This window comes from Ornithorhynchus anatinus, chromosome 3 (genome assembly GCF_004115215.2).
Source record: "Ornithorhynchus anatinus isolate Pmale09 chromosome 3, mOrnAna1.pri.v4, whole genome shotgun sequence".
Lineage (NCBI taxonomy): Eukaryota > Metazoa > Chordata > Mammalia > Monotremata > Ornithorhynchidae > Ornithorhynchus > Ornithorhynchus anatinus.
In genome coordinates, this window is record NC_041730.1 from 112,535,615 (window position 1) to 112,555,686 (window position 20,072).

Consider the following 20,072-nt stretch of genomic DNA (forward strand, 5'->3'; position numbering starts at 1 on the left):
TAACAACGGTTGTTCTGAAGGCCAGAATGGTGAGCCTCATCACAGCCATTGGGTTTTTGTTTTTTGTTTTTAAATGGTATTTCTTAAGCACTTACAATGTGTCAGGCACTGTATTAAGTGCTGGGGCAGATGCAAGCCAATCAAGTTGGACCCATTTCATGTTCAGCAAAAGCTATTGCCTTCAAAGCTCTCCATCACCTTGCCCTCTCTTACCTCACCTCCCTTCTCTCCTACAGCTCACCCTGTACACTCTGCTCCTTTGCTGTTAACCTCCTCACACTGCTTCGTTCTTACCTATCCTGCCGTCGAACCCAGGGCCCACGCCCTACCTCTGGCCTGGAATGCCCTCCCTCCTCATATCCGCCACACTAGCACATTTCCCCCCTTCAAAGCCCTAATGAGAGCTCACCTCCTCCAGGAGGCCTTCTCAGACTGAGCCCCCTTTTCCTCTGCTCCTCCTCCCCTTCCCATCGCTCCTACTCCCTCCCTGAGCCCTACTCCTCCCCCCACCCCACAGCACTTGTGTATATATGTACATATTTATTAATTTATAATTCTATTTATTTTATTAATGATGTACATATCTATAATTCTATTTATTTATAGTGATGTTATTGATGCCATTCTACTTATTTTGTTTTCTTGTCTGTCTCCTCCCTTTCTAGACCCTGAGCCTGTTGTTAGGTAGGGATTGTCTCTATTTGCTGGCAAATTGTACTTTCCACGTGCTTAGTACAGTGCTCTGCAAACAGTAAGCGCTCAATAAATATGATTGAATGAATGAATGAGCTGACAGTCTTAATCCCCATTTTACAGAGAGGTAACCGAGGCACAGAGAACTTAAGTGACTTGCCCAAGGTCACAAAGCAGACAAGTGGTGGAGAGGGATTAGAACCTTCTGACTTCTGACTTCCAGGCCCATGCTCTAGCCACTAAGCTTCACTGCTTCTCCTCATGTTGGATGATGCAGAGGTAAAAGGACTCTTGAAACCCAACCCCCTCCCCCCACTTCTGCGCTAGTTAAGGAATTCATTTCACCCTCAAGCATATTTTATAGTTTGGTATAAAGGCAAACAACCTATTTCAAGTTGCTTTGGGATAGACAACTTTAACGAGAGTTAACTCCCGTGAAATTAAAAAATAAAAAATAGAGCTTGTGAAAAACAAAATCGTGCCAAAGCTATATACACAGAAGAAGCCGCACTTTCACCTTTCTCTTGATAAAATTAAGAAAATCACTTAATGCTTGGTGGCAGTTAGTGAGTCATTAGGCTGAGAACCTTTCATTTTTGTTCTGTTGGTTACCAAGGTCCAGGCTTAGCACTATAAATTCTCAAGCAAACGTTGAAGAATCTAAAATTGTGGAGGAGGACCCAGTAGTTGTCTTCAGCTTGGTCATAAATGATTCCCGAGTCTCATGCAAATGACTTTGCTTCCAATCACTAAGCACTGGGGGTGGAACTGATGGAAAGTGGAGGAATGGAACATTGAGCCAGAGGGATAAGAATCTAATCGTGTCTACGTGCAACGGGAGACGCATGCGTGGCTTGGTGGATAGAGTAGGGGTCTGGGAGTCAGAAGGACCTGGGTTCTAACCCACTCTGCCATTTGTCTACTGTATGACCTTGGGCAAATCACTTAACTACTCTATGCCTCAGTTTCCTCAGCTGTAAAATGGACATTAAGACTGGAAGCCCTGTGTGGGACAGGGACAACCCGATTACCTTGTATCTAATCCAGTGTTTAGTATAGTGTCTGGCATTCATTCATTCGTTCAGTTGTATTTATTGAGTGCTTACTGTGTGCAGAGCATTTTACTAAGCACTTGGGAGAGTAAAATACACCAAAAACAGACACAGGCCCACAATGAGCTTACAGTCTAGAGTGAGGGAGATAGACATTAATATAAAAAAAAATCCAGATATGTACATAAGTGTTGTGGGGATGGGAGGGGAGAAGAACAGAGGAAGCAAGTCAGGGTGATGCAGAAAGGAATGGGAGAAGAAACCAGGGGCTTAGTCAGGAAAGGCCTCTTGGAAGAAAGGTGCCTTCTTCCACAATTATTATTATATTATTATTATACCAAATACCACCATCATTTTTATTACATGGCATGATCTGACTGCCCATGGTTTGAGCAGGCATTAAAACAGAAAGCCTTTTAAACCATCTTGGTGATTACCCTTAGGGCTCCTTTGAGTACCATCTCAGGCGCACTAACACCAATTAATTCTTGATTGGGCCTTCCTTTCAACCCATTCTTATGGGCACAAATGAGAATTTGGCATTGATGTTTTGCTTACTTTGAGAGAAGATGAAATTGAAACCCTGAAAATGGATTCAACAATCCTAAGGCCTAAGTGAGAGACAATTATGAGGTGAAGATTTGAGGATGAATCGATGCCTACAGACAGAAGGATGAGCAAAATAATCACTAGGGCTCCAGCCACCCTGCCACCTTGATGTTCTAACTGGGGTTGGAACATCTAATTTTGTACCCTTCCCTGCCTCAACTTCACACCATCCCTGTTGCCACAGCAGCAAGGACAGAGACCACAGGGTTAGTTCACTGTCTTTCAAAGGTACTGCAGCATAAGTGAACTAACCTATGCTGCAGTACCTTTGAGGCTTATCCCACATCCAGGCTGGGGAACTGGCAGTTGCCTTTCCTCCTCTGTCCTTCAGAGAGAAATCGTATCCCTGATACACTTTTCCTGTAGCCTGCCTTCTCAAGAAACTCCAGCGGTTGCCCAGCCACTTGCACATCAAACAAAAACTCCTCATCACTGGCTTTAAAGCACTCAATCACCTTGCCCCCTCTTACATCGCCTCCCTTCTCTCCTATTACAACCCATCTGATTGTATCTATCTCAGTGCTTAGTACAGTGCTTGCTACATAATATGTGCTTAACAAATATCACAATTATTGCCTTTACGATTTTGATGCAGATAGACCTGGGATCTCAGGCCAAGAATCTGCCACCAGACTGGAAGGAAAGAAGGCAACGGTGAGCAACAGAGGGGCATCTTCACTTGCTGTCATGGCATGAACAGTGCAATTCACCTACTTGTCACCCTTCTCCTCACCTCCACTGGCCCTTTCACCCACGCCTTCGTCCATGCCTTCCACCGATCAGCCCACCTCCTTTAAACATCTGTCTCTGTCACTCCTTTCTCTGCTGCCCTTAAATCCAGAACCCACCTAACCTTTGTCACTCAGCTATACTACTTCATGCATTCAATCATATTTATTGAGCGCTTACTGTGTGCAAAGGACTATACTGAGTACTTGGGAGAGTACAACATAACAACAGACAGACACATTCCTGCCCACACTGAGCTCACAGTGTTGAGGGGGAGACAGACATTAATACAGATAAATAAATAAATTACAGATACATACAGATATTTACATATGTGCTGTGGGAATGGGAGGGAGGATGAATGAAGGAGCAAGTAAGAGCAGTGCAGAAGGGAGTGGGCGAAGACGAGAGGAGGACTTAGGAAAGACTTCTTGGAGGAGATGTATCTTCATAAGGTTTTGAAGTGGGGTAGAGCAATTATTATTTGCATCAGAACACCAAACCAACCTGGGCACAGTTTTTGTTGGCTTAACTTAGTCATTCAATCATATTTATTGAGCGCTTACTGTGTAAAGAGCACTGTACTAAGTGCTTGGGAGAGTACAATATAAGAGAGACAGTCCCTGCACACAATGAGCTTACTGTGCCCTCCCCACCCTGACTCAGTAGGAAGGATCAGATCAGGGTGAGAAAGACTGGGAAGGGCGGACAAGGGCATTTAGGTACCTTCAGGGCTTTAGAACATCGGGAAGGAATGGGTTCAGGATTTTGGAGTCCCATAGGGAAGCCATAATAATAACAATAATGGTATTTGTTAAAGGCAGCCTATGTGCCAGGCACTTTATTAAGTGCTGGGGTAGATACAAGCTAATTATGTTGGACACAGTCCCTGATCCATGTGGGGCTCACAGTCTCAATCCCCATTTTACAGATGAGGTAACCGAGGCCCAGAGAAATGAAGTGACTTGCCCAAGGTCACACAGCAGACAGGTGACAGAGCAAGGATTAGAACTCATGATCTTCTGACTCCCAGGCCCTTGCTCTATCCACTACGACATGCTACTTCTCTCAGCCATGGAGCAGGCAGAGCAAGTGGTGATGGAGGTGGAGTGGTGGGGATAAAGGTAGGGCGAGGCTAGGTAATGGTGTAGTGACAGGGTGATCCTGATTAGACTTGTCAGGAACGGCATGGAAAGACACCCCCTCCGCGCCCCCCCCCAGCCATCACAGACCTTGGAAAACTGCATCTCTACCATGCCAAGCCAGCGCGGGCAAGGTAGGCTCATCTTCAGAGCCAATTCAGAGGAAACGTTTTGTGGAAGCTGGACTCCAGCTTGGTCAGGAGGCCCCTGCTGCCCCAGTCCCTAACAAACATAGTTCTGGGCCTTACTGTCATGGAGAAGACAATTAAATGCATTCTTCCAAGCTGGCTGCTCCACAACAGATTTCTCAGGAAGCCATGGCTTCTTCTTTGGGTCAGATACTTTTGGAAACTGCCAGTCCCACCTTCAAAGTCATCCCAAATTCATATATCCTCCAGGAAGCCTTCCTCAATTAATCTCACACGAAATGTGTCGTGTTTTATATATATATAAAGGTCATATCTACCTACTCTATTGTCTGTCGTATGACCCTGGCCTTCAGTTACCTCATCTGTAAAATGGGTATTAAAACTGTGAGCCCTATATGGGACAGGGACTGTGTTCAACCTGATTACCTCGTATCTACCCCGGAGCTTAGAACAGTCCTTGGCACATAGTAAGCATTCAACAAGTATCATAATAACTATTATTATTATTAATAATAATCAATCAATCATATAAACATAGAAGCACAGAAGTGGAAAAAGCCCAGGCTTGGGAGTCAGAGGACATGGGTTCTAATCCCAGTTCCACCACTTGTCTGCTGTGTTACCTTGGGCAAGCCACTTAACTTCTCTATGCCTCAGTTGTCTCATGGGTAAAATGGGGATTAAGAATGTGAACCCCCATGTGGGACAACCTGGGTACCTTGTATCTAACCCAGTGCTTAGAACAGTGCTTGGCACATGGAAAGCACTTAACAAATACCATAATTATTATTATTACATTTGCCGAGCACTTACTCTGTGCAGAGCACTATACTAAGCACTTGGGAGACCACAGTGTAACAGAGTTGGTAGACACATTCTCTCCTCACAACAAGTTCACAGTCCAGAGAGGAAGCCATAGTAGCTCCTTGTGCGTAGGAATTAGGTCTACCAATTCAACTGTACTTTACTCTTTCAAAAGCTTAGGATAGTGGTCTTTACATAGTAAGTTCTTAGTAGATACCACTGATTGATTGATTGATTAAGCACTTATTAATTAAACATTATGGTAAGCACCAGGAAGGAATACACAGCTAGGTATTAGACACAGTCCCTGTCCCTCAGTGGGGACTCATAATCTAAAAATGTACTCTCTCAAGCACCTTATACAGTGCTGTGCACACAGTAAGCTCTCAATACATTCCATTGATTGAATGATTGAAAAGTGTTCTCAGGACAGGGAACTGGGTTGCCTCCTGAGGGAAATGCCATTCTTATCTAGTTCCTCCACTGACTGTGGCACTGAAAAATCTCAAAGCCTCACTTTGTAAAATGGGAACAGTAATTCCCAGAAGTCACCTAACCCCTCAAAGACACTGTGAGGAGTATGGACTTTGGTACAAAATGATTCCAAATTACACCTACTGAGATCACCTATTCCATTTTCATAACTCCACCAATTAGAGGCCATTGAGAGCTAAGGGAAATCTGAGCAGCACTCTTCTCTGAGTTGATCTAAATGGCTCCTATTTCCTCCCTCCAAAAGGAAAATCAGCCAGGAAAGATGGCTGCTTTTCAGTCCCTCCAGGCTCATAAAAACTCAGACATCCAGACCAGTCTTCCAGAAGGAGGGGTGGGAGGGTTTCTGCTTCAGACGAACTGACCAGTGCCTTATGAGCAGCTTCAGAGAGCTGATCATGCAGACACAATTCTCTCTCTCTTCTTCGCTTTTTTTCTCTCTCTCTTTCTTTCTTTCTCTTTCTCTATCTCGCTTTCTCTTTCCAGCAATGTTCCTTTTCAAATACAGTGAAAGGCCAATCAATGGTCCAGAGAGTGGTGCTTAAATATGTCCACTTTGGGTAGCTTACAACACAGTCCCTCTCACCTCCCCCAGTTTCTGCTTTCCACCCAAATCACAGGCTCCATTTCCCAGCAGAGCGTAGGAGTCACAGGAAAAAAATTCCAAACTTCACATCTCCCAGCTTGCAGCCTCTGGTAGGTTAGCAACAACAAGAAAGGGATGCTAGTTGCTAGACAACCACTTGTCTTATTAACCCTCCCAGCACTGAACCTGACCTAGGCCATAAAAGTGAAGACAAAAATGTTTAATTCAGCTTCAAAAGGGCTCTTTAGCTTTTTCCCTAGCTACTCAGTCTCCGGCTCTAATTGGGCTGCATGGAAAGTCGCGAGAGAACTAGACTGCAAAATCAAACACATTGACTGCCCTGAAGAGCATTTCAAAATTTACCTCTGCAGTTTACCTCCCTAAGAGGACATTTTAGTGGTGGTCTTTTATCTGCAAACCTCCTGATGTCTCAGTCTTTACCTATTTTCTCACTATTCAAGGTATAGAGCAACTACTATGTTCTTTCTGACCAGACAAACATTAGATGGTGAGGGTCCAGGCCGAGGGAAACCATGACAAAGCCCAGTGGGATTGACAATCCATTGGGTTGGCTCATCCATGGGATAAGACAATTGACCTCGTTAGGCTCTCTCTGCTCAAGAACCTCTCCTTGTTCCCACACGCAGATCTGAGGTGTCCTTGCAGGTTACGTAGGGTACATCTTTTTCCCCTAACCTTTCAAAAGGGGAACCTGGAGCCAGGCAAGGTCTGAAACTGCTCTGTTTTTCACACATCAGAGCTTTCACTACCTCGGGGTCAGGATAGCCTGACCAAATACCCTCTTGAATTGAGGATAAGTGAGGCGTGTTACCAGATCACAGGATCACAACCCGCCTAAGGGAGTTTCTGGCCTAGATTTGATACATCTGCTTTCTTCCTGAGTGAAGAAGGAAGCCAAACTCTTTTGTTTCCACTAATGAAGGCAAGGTTCCAGGCCCAGGTTCCGCAGATGGGTGGAAGAGATATATTGAGAGGCCTGCTTTTGACTCCTCAGAGGGACCAGTTAAACTCGATTGATCTATGACTTTCACTTTCTGCCCTTTGCTGGTCTGAACAGGGGCTGGGCCTCCACACATGGGTGAGTAGAAGCTGAAACTAGCCATTTGTAGAAGGAACGTGGCTTAGTAGAAGAGCACGGGCTCGGGAGTCAGAGGACATGGGTTCTAATTCCGGCTCTGCCACTTACCAGCTGTGTGACTTTAAGCAAGTTGCTTCACTTCTCTGTGCCTCAGTTACCTTGTCTGTAAAATAGGGATTAAGACTGTGAGACCCACGTGGGGCAACCTACTTACCTTGTATCTACCCCAGCGCTTAGAACAGTGCTTTGCACATAGTAAGCACTTAACAAATACCATCATTATTATTATAAAGTTTAATGACCTACCTCTCTGGAGACATATTTAGTGGGTGATGGATAGAGGTGTCAGTGATGATGGTAGTGACTCAAAGATCAAAAGCCATAGTCAATTTTGTAAATACCTTTAACTACTATATTAGAAATGACATATTTATTCATATTAAGGTCTGTCTCTACCTCGAGATTGTAAGCTCGCTATGGTCAGGGAACATGTCCGCTATTTCTGTTACGTTGTACTTTCCCAAGCAGTTAGTACAGTGCTCTGTAATTAATGTTGGTATTTGTTAAGCGCTTACTATGTGCCGAGCACTGTTCTAAGCGCTGGGGTAGACATAGGGGAATCAGGTTGTCCCACGGGGGGCTCACAATCTTAATCCCCATTTTAGAGATGAGGGAACTGAGGCACAGAGAAGTTAAGTGACTTGCCCACAGTCACACAGCCGACAAGTGGCAGAGCTGGGATTCGAACTCATGAGCCCTGACTCCAAAGCCCGTGCTCTTTCCACTAATTACTAATTAGTTATTACTAATTACTAATTACTAATTAGTAAGCACTCAATAAATACCATTGATCAATTGATTGATCTAAGAATGCACACTAGATTCAATCAATTAATCATTTAGTGGCATTTACTGTCCTCTAGACTGTAAGCTCTTTATGGGCAGGAAATGGAATGCTGTATTCTCCCAAGAAGTTAGTACAGTGCTCTTCACATAGTGAAGTCATCAATAAATATCACTGATTGACTGACCACTCACTGTGTGCAGAGCACTTGGGAGAGTAGAAGAGAGTAAGCAGATGGCAGGAAACAAGCACTTTCAACTGTTTTATCACCACCTTTCCAGTCTTTGGAAAAAGACTGAAATATACAATAGGACAGAAGCAAACTATATAAGGCTGGCAAGCAAAAGGTTTCATGTAGTGGATAGAGCATGGGCCTGGGAGTCAGAAGGTTGTGGGTTCTAATCCTAGCTCTGCCACTTGTCCGCTGTGTGGCCTTGGGCAAGTCACTTCACTTCTCTGGGTGTCAGTTACCTCATCTGTAAAATTCATTAATTCATTCAAATTATTATTCATTCAAATTATTAAGTGCTTACTGTGCAGAGCACTGTACTAAGCACTTGGGAAACTATAGTACAACAATAAAAAGTAACAATCCCTGCCCACATTGTCCTCATTGTCTAGACTGTGAGTCCCACATGGGACAGGGGTTGTGTCCACCCCGGCACTTGGTTACAGTGCCTGACACCCAGTAAGCACTTAACAAATAACACAATTATTATTTTTATTATTATTAACTCTGGCAGAGGCTTAATGCAGGCTCCACTGAAACTCAGATAGCTACTAGAGAATGAATTGTGGGAGGTAAATACTTATGCCCATCTCCTTTGCTTGTGCAGAAGTGTCATCCCCAGCTTCAACAAACGTTCATCTGTGCTCCTCTAATAATAATAATAATAGTAATAATGGTATTTGTTAAGCACTTACTAAGTGCGAAGCTAAGTTCTACGTCCTGGGGGCAGAGGCAAGGAAACACAGTCCCTGTCACACATGGACTCCATAGTCTTAATCCCCTTTTTACAGATGTGGTAACTGAGGCACAGAGAAGTGAAGTGACTTGTTCAGGATCACACAGCAGATATATGACAGAATAGGGATTAGAACCCATGTCCTCTGACTCCCAGGCCCACGCTCTTTCCACTAGGTCATGCTGCTTCTCTAGTGCTTGGCAATTAGGAAGTGCTCAGTAAATAGAGATAATAATAACTGTGATGGTTGTTAAGCACTTACTCTGTGCCAGGCACCCTACTAAGTGCTGGGGTGGACACAAGTAAATCAGGTTGGACACAGTCCTGTCCCACTGGGGCTCGCAGTCTGAATCCCCACTTTACAGATGAAGTAAATGAGGCAGAGAGAAATGAAGTGACTTGCCCAAGGTCCCACAGCAGACAGGTTGTGGAGTCGGGACCTTCTGAGTCCCAGGGCCGGCCATGACTGATTACCTCTCCTCATCCTCAAAACTGTTTCAATTCTAGGTTAGCAGGTCCAGACCAGAAGAGTTCTGGAGGCACCCAGTTGGAAGCAGCTTCCAGGTCCATGTAACATTGACTCTGCCCTGGCTCTCAGAGCAAATCTGATGGCCCGATGGTCAATTAATCAAACATTCGGTGGTATTGATTGAGCATTTCCTGTGTGCACAGTGCTGTAGAAAGTGCTTGAGAGAGTACAGTATAACAGAAATGGTAGATATGTTCCCTGTCCACAAGGAGCTTACAGCCTAGAGGGGGAGACAGACTTTAAAATACATTACTTAGAGTGCTGAGGCATTGAGAGTGAGGTGAGTAATGGGTACAGGGTTGGCACAGAAGGGAGAAGGAGTAGGGAAAATGAGGGCTTAATCGGTGAAGGCCTCTTGGAGGAGGTGTGTTTTTCATTAGACTTTGAAATGGGGGGCGTGATGGTCTGTCAGATATGAAAGGGGAGAAAGCTCCAGGCCAGAGGCAGGTCATGATTATAGAATCCTCACCAAGATAGACGAGTTGGAGGTATATTGAGTAAATCGGCACTAGAATAGCAAAGTGAGCGTGCAGGGTTGTAAGTAGGAAATCAGTGACGTAATTATGTGGCCACAAGGTGATCGAGTGCTTGAAATTGAGACTAAGGAGTTTCTGTTTGATGTGGAATTTGAGAGGCAACCACTGGGGGTCCTGATTTTTCTCAGAAAACTTATCTGGGCTACGGACTGAAGTGTGGACTAAAGTGGGAAAAGACAGGAGGCAGAGATATTCGCAAGGAGGCAGATGCAACATTCAAGGTAAGATATGATAAGTGCTTGGACTAATGCAGTAGCAGTTTAGGTGGAAAGGATAAGGCAGTTTTAAGCAATGTCGTGTAGGGTAAAACAGTCAGGGCTTTTTTTAAATGGTATGTGTTAAGAGCTTACAGTGTGTCAGACAGTGTCAGTGGGACATCCAAGTAGGTGGAGATAAGACTGCAGGGAGGGTGAAAAACCAGGGCTGGAGATGTAGATTTGGAAATCATCCACAAAGAGATGGTATTTGAAGGAATGGGAGTGATTGAGTTCTCCAAGGCAAGTGGGTGTAGATGGAGAATAGAAGGGGTTCCAGGACCGAGCCTTGGGGGGCTCCCACAGCAAGGGGAGTCTGAGACTGAAACGAGATGTCAGAGAACTAGGACAAGCCGAAGTTAGATGATACTTGAGAGGTTGAGGAGGTTTAGGATGGAGTAATGACCGCTGTAATTTGACAATCAGGAGATCAATGGTGACCTTTAGGAAGGCAGTTTCTATAGCGTGTAGGAGGTGGAAGCCAGATTGGAGGGGGGCTAAGGCCCTTGGGAAGTGGAATAATCTGAAGTTGAGCAATTTTTCTGGAGTCATTCTGGATTGGATCTGAATTCCCTCGAGGGGTTGAATGCTCCCTCTCCAGAATGGAGGCTGTGGAACACTAAGCAAATTCAGAATAGATTCACTCATTTCTTCCAGCTAGTCTTAATAATGATAATAATAATTGTGGTATGTTTTGAACCCTCATTATGTGACAAGGACTGTATTGAGTGTTGGGGTAGATACAAAATAATCAGCTACCCCAGTGAAGAACAGATATTGAATCTCCATTCTGCAGATGAGGGAACTGAGGCCCAGAGAAGTTACCTAGGGTCACATAGCAGGTATGTGGCTGACTCAGGATTAGAATCCAGATCCTCAGACTCCTAGTTCCATGCTCTTTCCAGAGACCATGCTGCTTCTCTCATGTCAAAGCAGAGCTCAACCATGACTTCTTCAGGGCTGTCATGCCTATTTGCAGGCCCGTACTTTCTCTGTCGAGTGATGGATGTGGCCAGAATCATTTATCTGGCTGAGCCAGGTGGACCTGGAGTCCTTCTGGGAACTGGGCAGACTCCTATGCTGCAGCTGCTCCGAGAACAATTCATCATCAATATGTGACTTTATTTAAGCAATAAATGTCCATTAATTTTGGATTATCTGATTCCTGTCAGCCTGATTATATTTGCAATTTTTACATCTGCATTAAGAGGTTATTCATGTAGCAATCTGACTGGCTTGGCACGTACTCCACTTAGTATAATGGACAGTTTCTCTATCTCTATCTAATTAGTTGGGCTCCTCTCTCTCTCGTTCTCCATGTATGTGTGCATTCGTATGAATACGTGTGCATGTGCGACTGTGGATCTGGCAAGAGTGTGTTTGCAGTACTGCTTTTAAAGGTGCATCAGCGGGACAGCAAGGGATTCAGGGATGAGATGGATGCCAAGGGAATGGACTTAATCTCCTGCCTTTTTCCCCTGATCCCCACTTAAAAATTTACATCAAACTAGAGGATTCGGAAACAGCCTTATCAGAACTCTGAGTGGACAGTGTGGCTCAGTGGAAAGAGCACAGGCTTGGGAGTCAGAGGTCATGGGTTCGAATCCCAGCTATGCCACTTGTCAGCTGTGTGACTTTGGGTAAGTCACTTAACTTCTCTGTGCCTCAGTTACCCCATCTGTTAAATGGGGATTAAGACTGTGAGCCTCATGTGGGACAACCTGATTACCCTGTATCTACCCCAGAGTTTAGAACAGTGCTCTGCACATAGTAAGCTCTTAACAAATACCAACATTATTGTTATTATTATTAAGATTGTCAGTTATTTTTTGTTTGTTTGTCTGATTCTTCCAGTTGTAAACTAGTCTAAAATCACCCTAAAGTGGAGATCCTCTTCTTCCTCTCTGTGACCATCTCCATATCTGGTGGCTTGTATACATATCAAGAGACATGCCCGATGGACTTAGGGTGGCCAGTTGACTTTCAGTTGGTCAGTGACCTGTCGAGTATGGGTGTGACACCAAAATCATTTGTGGACAACATTTCTACTTCACATGCCTGGTGTCCCCCTGCCATGGCTCAGAAGGCAACCCCATATTCAGAGGGACCTGGGAGGACAATACATTCCAGGGCCATTTTAATCTTAGGGGCTCATGCCCAGAAAGGAACCCAGAAGTGCAGAGGACTTAGAAATGAAAGATGAGGCACAGAAGAGAGAAACAGATGAGAGATGAAAGGAAAGAGACACAGTAAGAGATAAAAAGACAGAGACTGAGTAAGAGATAAAGAAGCAAAGAAAGAGAGGCAAAGACAAAGATTGTTAGAGACACTCCCCTCTTCATCAAAAGTACAGTTTTAAAATGGAGAGAGTCAAGGAATGCACGTGTGGGGGTATATACACAGTAAAATACTATCTATACAATACTGTCTCATGAATTCAATAGTATTTATTAAGTGCTTACTATGTGCAGAGCACTGTACTAAGCACTTGGGAAAGTATAATACAACAATAAACAGTGACATTCCCTCCCCACAATGAGCTCACAGTCTGAGGGGGCAGAGGGTGGGAGCAGAGAAAGACATCTATACAAATAAATAAAATTACAGCTATATACAAAAGTGTTGTGGGCCTGGGGGCAGGGAAGAGCAAAGGAAGCAACTCAAGGAGATGCAGAAGGGATTGGGAGTTGAGGATAAGTGGGCTTTAGTCTGGGAAGGCTTCTTGGAGGAGATGCGCCCTTCACACGGCTTTGAAGTTGGTGGAGAGTAATTGTCTGTCAGATTTGAGGAGGGAAGGTGTTGCAAGCCAGAGGCAGGACGGGGAACCCGGGTCGGCAGCAAGACAAGCGAGATAGAGGCACAAGGAGAAAGTTAGAGCCAGAGAAGCATAGTATGTAGGCAGGGTAGTAGAAGGAGAGAAGCGAGGTGAGGTAGGTAATAATAATAATAATGGTGGATTTGTTAAGCACTTACTATGTGCAAAGCACTGTTCTAAGCACTGGGGGGATACAAGGTGATCAGGTTGTCCCACGTGGGGCTCACAGTCTTAATCTCCATTTTACAGATGAGGGAGGCCCAGAGAAGTGAAGTGACTTGCCCACAGTCACACAGCTGGTAATGTTGGTATTTGTTAAGCACTTACTACGTGCAGAGCACTGTTCTAAGCGCTGGGGTAGATACAGGGTAAGCAGGTTGTCCCACGTGAGGCGCACAGTTAATCCCCATTTTACAGATGAGGTAACTGAGGCACAGCGAAGTTAAGTGACTTGCCCACAGTCACACAGCTGACAAGTGGCAGAGGGTGCAAGGTGATGGAGGGATTAGTGATGGAGGGCTTTAAAGCCAATGGTGAGGAGTTTTTGTTTGAGGCGGAAGTGGATGGGCAACCACTGGAGGTTTTGGGGGGGGGGGCATGTTATGTCCTGAAAGTATTTATAAGAAAGATTATCCAGACTGGATTGGAGTGGAGAAAGACAGTCTCCTTTCCTAGGCACGGGTAGAAGTATGTTTCCACTTCTCTGACTACTCTAAGCCAGACCACACACCCAGTCGAGACAGACTAACCAGTTCAAAAAGTCTGGGGACAGTAGCAATCTCTGGGCTCTAGACGAGTTCTGCTTCATTGCTTCCATCCCTTCAGAAATGTAGAGATAAATGGCTTTGCCTGTACTAAACTGACCCCGAATGCTGATCCCACAACTGGAAAGCACGGAGTTTGGATTCTCACTTCAGGGAAAAGTAAGGCATGAAGGAAGTTCATTTTTTTAAAAAAAGGAGCTTGAAAAGGAGAAGGAGTTTTGTCTAGTGGACAGAGCCTGGGCCTGGGGGTCAGAAGGACCTGGGTTCTAATCCCAGCTCTGTCATTTGTCTGCTAGGTGACTTGGGGCAAATAATTCACTTCTTCGTGCCTCAGGTACTTCAGCTGTAAAATGGGGATTAAAACTGGGAGCCCCATGTGGGACAGAAACTATGACCAACCCGATTTGCTTGTAACAACCGTAGCACTTATTACAGTGCTTGGCACATAGTAAGTGCTTAACAAATCCACCGCTAAGCTGCCCTTGCTGGTGGCTGAAAGATACAGGGAAAACAATACAATAAAAATGCAATGCACTGGTTGTAGGGCCAAAGTAGAAGTGACTATTAGTCCAGCTAGCTCAAAAGCTGTCAGGATGCCCAGAGGGTTCATTGTGCAGTCAAAGTTTGCATCACTAGATAAACATTTGCTATCTGATAACTTCTGATATTCCCCCAAATGGAGAAATGACCCTAGAGCCTGTGCCAGAGATACTCTTAGGATGCTCCAACCTCTGCTGTTTGAACTTGGGCAAGTCATTTAATTTTTCTGTGCCTCAATTACTTCATCTTTAGAATGGGTTCAAGACTGTGAACCCCAAGTGGGACAGGGACTGTGTAAAACCCAATAATCTTGTATCTACTCCAGTGCTTAGTACAGTGCCTAGCACATAATAAGCACTTGAAAAATACCTTAAAAAAATGATGGAGGAGGGGAGGGCAGCAATTGGATGAACCCGCTGGGATCCTGGCCCAAATCTCGACCCATTGAGGCACAGAGGGAGGAATTTATAGCCTGGCTCCACACCCTTCTTCTAACCAGTTGGTCAGTCAATGGTATTCATTGAGTTCTGTCTGTGTGCAGAACTCCTGCACTAAGCTGTTGGGAGACTACAGTACAAAACAACTGGCGGAGACATTTCCTGCCCACAAGGAGCACACAATCTAGAGGGGAAGATAGATACTAAAATAAATTATGGATATGTAAATAGGAGCTAGGAGGCTGAGGGTGGGATAATTAACAAATTCTTAAGGGTACATATCTAGGTGCATAGGTAATGTTGAAGAAGGAGCGGGGGAAATGAGGGCTCAGTTGGGGAAGGCCTCTTGGAGGAGATGTGATTTTAATAAGGGTTTTAAGGTGGGGAGGATGGTGGTCTGTCATAAATGAAAGGGGAGGGAGTTCCAGGCCAGAGGAAAGATGTCGATGAAGGTTGGCCCCAGGAAGGAGAAAAGAGTATGGACTGGATCATAGTAAGAAATCATCAAGGTGGGGTAGGAGAGGGAGAGCTGATTGGAGTGCCTTAAAGCCACTGGTAAAGAGTATCTGTTAGTATCATTGGACGGGCAACCCCTGGAAGTTCTTGAGGAGTGGGGAGATGTGGACTAAAGAGTTTTTATGGACATATGATCCAGGCAGCAGAATAAGGTAAAGACTGGAATGTGGTCAGACAAGAGCCAGGGAGATCAGCAAGGAGGCTGAAGAAGTAATCAAGTTGGGATACTGCACACGCTTGGATCAGCACAGAAGCAATATGGATAGAGAAGAAAGGGTGGATTTTAGCAATGTTGTGAAGGTAAAACAGGATTTGGTGACAGACTGAATATGTGGGTTGAAAGATCTCCCAAGCACTTAGTACAGTGCTTTGCACACAGTAAGTGCTCAATAAATATAATCGAACTTACAGGCTTGTGAGGCAGGGAGGACAGTGATAAACTTGGAGTGATGCGGAAATCCTAAAAGGTCTTAGGAACACTGACTTCAACAATACCAAAGTCCCTTGGTAATGCTTTTAAAATGTGTTGTAAAGGGAACTCGTCATTAGTGAACTCAGTATCAGTGCAAAATAAGGGATGCAGGTGCAGCCCCCTTAACTAAACTCCCTACTTACCCATGTATATTCATGGAGACAATGCACAGGCTTTGGATATCCCTCTTCACCCTGGCTGAGTGAAACATCAGGTAACTGCAGCCTCCCATCCTGGCGTGTTCTTGGTCCTGCTCCACCATGACTGACAGAACTGCCCTCCATCCCACCATCCACGGCCTCCAACACTCAAAAACTTCCAGCTATTGCTCATCTACCTCCGCATCAAACAAAACTTCCTCATCATTGGCTTTAAAGCACTCCATCACCTTGCTGCCTCCTACCTCACCTTGCTTCTCTCCTTCTACAACTCTGCCCACATACTTTGCTCATCTGTTGTTATCCTCACTTTGCCTCTACCTCGCTTGTCTCACCTGCAACCCCGTCCCACATCCCGCCCCTCGCCTGCAACGCCCTTCCCTCCTCAAATCCGACGATTACTCTCCCTCCGCTTCAAAGCCTTATGGAAGGCACATCTCCTCCAAGAGGACTCCCCCAGACGAAAACTCACTTTTTCTCATCTCCCACTCCCTTTTCCATTGCCCTGACTTGCTCCTTTTGCTCTTCCCTACCCTCAGCCTTACAGCACTTAGGTGTATATCAGCAATTTCATGAATTTGTATTTATGTCTGTCTCCTCCGCTCTAGACTGTGAGCTCGTTGTGGTCACTGTGTATTGTTGTTCTTTCCCAAATGCTTAGTACAATGCTCTGCAGTGCTTAAATACGATTGAATGAATGAAGGAAGGAATGACATGCTCCATGCAACAGCTAAGCTCCTCTCCAGGAAACTGCCACGATTCCACTCAGCTTCAAAGAGAAAACCCTATTCCATTTGGCTTTCCACTACCAAGATGGAAAAGGGCACATTACCTGCATTCTGAAGCTGCCATAAAACCTCAGAGAGGCTTGTGGCTATAGTGGCTATTACTGTGGCTTCAGATATACCAGGGATTCTGAACTACATGCCCTCTGAAATTCTGCTCCTCCACCCGCAGACACCTACTGTCTCTTCTTTATTGTAATAAAAACAATAATAATAACACTAATAATGATAATAATTGTGGTATTTGTTAATTTCCTATTAGCTGATCTCTTGCTATGGGCCAGGCACTGTACTAAACTGGGAGCCCCTCAAGGAATAGAATCTGTGTCTAATTCCCCACTGTGTGTGCTCTTTCCCAGCTAGGAGCTTAATATCAATCATTCAATCAATCAATCAATGGTATTTACTGAGTGCTAGCTCATGCTAGAAACGGCGTGGCTCAGTGGCAAGACCCCGGGGTTAGGAGTCAGAGGTCATGGGTTCTAATCCCAGCCCTGCCACTCGTCAGCTGTGTGACTTTGGGCAAGTCACTTCACTTCTCTGTGCCTCAGTTACCTCATCGGCAAAATGGGGATTAAGACTGTGAGCCTCACGTGGGACAACCTGATCATCTTGTATCCCCCCCCCCAGTACTTAGAACAGTGCTTTGCACATAGTAAGCGCACTTGGGAGAGTACAATACAATAGAATCACTAGACAAACTCCCAGACCATAATGAGCTTACAGCATAGAGGGGAAAACAGGCATTAATAGGAATAAAAACTGTATAATATATAATTTAAGATCTATACGTAAGTGTTGTGGGGTTAGGGGTGGGACGAATAAATCTTATTACCACTACAATGATGATGACTACTACTATTACTATGATAGTGCTGTTTCATGTTGTAATTCTATAGTTCAGTGCCATAAAGCAAACACAATCTGCTGGAAAAGACTCACACGATTTCTACACTACACAATTACTGGTGGGTTCAGATTTCCCCCGCATATCTTGGGTTCGCAGTCCTATAAAGTGTCTGGGTGTCCCAATTTAGACGGGAACATCACACCCTCTACTGTTCTGTGCCACAGCCTGACAGGCCCAAGGCAGAACCCATCAAGAGTCACGCTTCATGCCAAGGTGTGGGTACTGAACCCCTCGGTTCCTATGGTGACTATAGTGACAACAGCCGCTACTTTGGATGAAGATGCAGAACGGGGGAAGAGCGAGCACTCGCCCAGCTAAACTAGTTTTCCTGGACATTAATAGGAGTTGGGGAGAAGCAGCATGGCCTACTGGAAAGAACACGGGCCTGTGAGCCCCATGCGGGACAGGGACTGTGTCTGATCTGATTTACTACTGCCTTGATTAGTGTATCAGCCTCTTTGCTGACCTGCCTGCCTCCTGTCTCTCTCCACTCAAGTCCATACTTCACTCTGCTGCCCACATCATTTTCCCAAAACACATTCAGTACACATCTCCCTACACCTCAAGAACCCCCATCAACCTCCGCATAAAACTAAAACTCCTTATCATTAGCTTTAAAACACTAAATCACTTTACCCCTCCTGCCTCACCTCACTGATCTCCTACTAAAGCCCAGCCCATACACTTCTTTACTCTAGCACCAGTTTACTCAATGGCCCCAGTCTCATCCATCTCTTCGTGACAATTTTTACCGTGTCGTCCCTCTGGCCTGGAACTCTCCCTGCTTCCATGTACGCCAGACCTCTACTCTCCTCACCTTCAATTTCTTATTAATGTCACACCTCCTCCAAGAAGCCTTTCTAAATTAAGCCCTGTCATCACCCTTCTACAGCATTTATGCACTTTTATCTGTACCCTTTAACTTCTTGATATTCACCCTACTCTCAGCCCCACAGCGCTTACATGCAAATCCATAATTTATTTCTTTATATTTATGTCTGTCTCCCCCTCGATCGATCAATCACATTATTGAGTCCTTACTAAGTGGATAGCACTGCACTAATTACTTGGGAGAGTACAATACAGCAGAATTAGCAGGCACGTTTTCCTCCACTAAACTGTGAGCTCTATGTGGGCAGGGACATGTCTACCAATTCTACTGTATTATACTCTCCAAACCATTTCATACAGTGCTCTGTACACAGTAAGTGATCAATAAATATCACTGATTGATTGATTGATTGTATCATATACATCCCAGCACTTCCTACTGTGCTTGGCACATAGCAAGTGCTTTAGACATGCCACAATTCTTCATATTATTATTTTGCATATGGAGGGATGATAGATTCTTTGGTCGATTAGACTGTAAGCCCGTCAAACGGCAGGGACTGTCTCTATCTGTTGCCGACTTGTTCATTCCAAGTGCTTAGTACAGTGCTCTGCACATAGTAAGTGCTCAATAAATACTATTGAATGAATGAATGGTGCTGGGCACTCTTATTCAAAGGAGTCCAAGGCCAGTTTGGTCACAATTAGCCAGTTGTCCACAATTATCACAAACCCATTTTGGGGTTAGGTAGGGCCAACAGCTTTGGCAATGGGGATGCTGACAGTGGCAGCAGATACAGCAGGAATTCAACCCCAGCAAAAGTGTCAGCTCATTGTGGGCAGGCAATGTGCCTGCTTATTGTTTTGTTGTACTCTCTGAAGTGCTTAGTACTGTGCTTTGCACACAGAAAGCACTCAATAAATATGAAATGAATGAATGAATGAATGAATGAATGATTGAAAATAGCAGAGAGCAAAGACATTCGTGAAGGTCTGCAGAGACTGGCAGTAAGTGAGAGTTTAGCGGCAGAAAGAAGTATCTTCTTCATCTCTCAATCCTCACTCACTCAAGGGAGAATCCTTGTCCCTTCTCCCCTTCTCTTTCCTCTTTCCCATTCCATTTTCTATATCTATCATTCCTCTCCTTCTGCCTTTCCATTATGTCTCTCTTCTCATTCTCTTTCCTTCTTTTTTCTCTGCTTTTCCTCCTCTTCAGGGTCACTGCATTCAGGCCCCACTTCAACCCTTCTTCTAGACTGTAAACCAAGTGTGGGCGGGGATTGTCTCTATTGCTGAATTGTACTTTCCAAGCGCTTAGTACAGTGTTCTGCACACAGTAAGTACTCAATAAATACGATTGA